The sequence below is a fragment of the Etheostoma spectabile genome, chromosome 5 (assembly GCF_008692095.1).
Source record: "Etheostoma spectabile isolate EspeVRDwgs_2016 chromosome 5, UIUC_Espe_1.0, whole genome shotgun sequence".
NCBI classification, from domain to species: domain Eukaryota; kingdom Metazoa; phylum Chordata; class Actinopteri; order Perciformes; family Percidae; genus Etheostoma; species Etheostoma spectabile.
Window position 1 is genome coordinate 21,993,521 of NC_045737.1, and position 361 is coordinate 21,993,881.

At 48.5% G+C, this 361-nt stretch overlaps 1 protein-coding gene across 5 annotated transcripts in view; it reads left to right on the plus strand.

Moving 5' to 3' along the window:
- Positions 1–361, plus strand: part of dmxl1 (Dmx like 1) — a 64,188-nt gene that overhangs the window by 28,297 nt on the left and 35,530 nt on the right. The window lies entirely within an intron of this gene.

Genomic DNA, 361 nt, shown 5'->3' on the forward strand with positions numbered 1-361 from the left:
CCAGTGCTAGTTAGTGTCTGTTAGCTCACAGGGCTCTAGAGTGCGACTAACTCTAGTCCTCTAGGTCGCACCGGTGCACCTAATGTCCTTGCATCCATTGCCTCTCCACAAACGAAGCAATGTTGTTTATATCGATATGGTCTCATTTTGCGTTACACGACCTATTTCTTCTGTAAAGCCATGTCTGCGTTTGGATCTCTCCTCTTACACTCTGCGCCGCCCCACCCCCAGTCACTCACACACGGCTCCCAGCAACAGAGACAGAGCGACGACGGCGGCAGTTTAACCTTCTGACATTTGTCCACAGTTTTAATTATTATTAACACAGCTGTAGATTGTTAAGCAGGAGAGGCAAACCTGT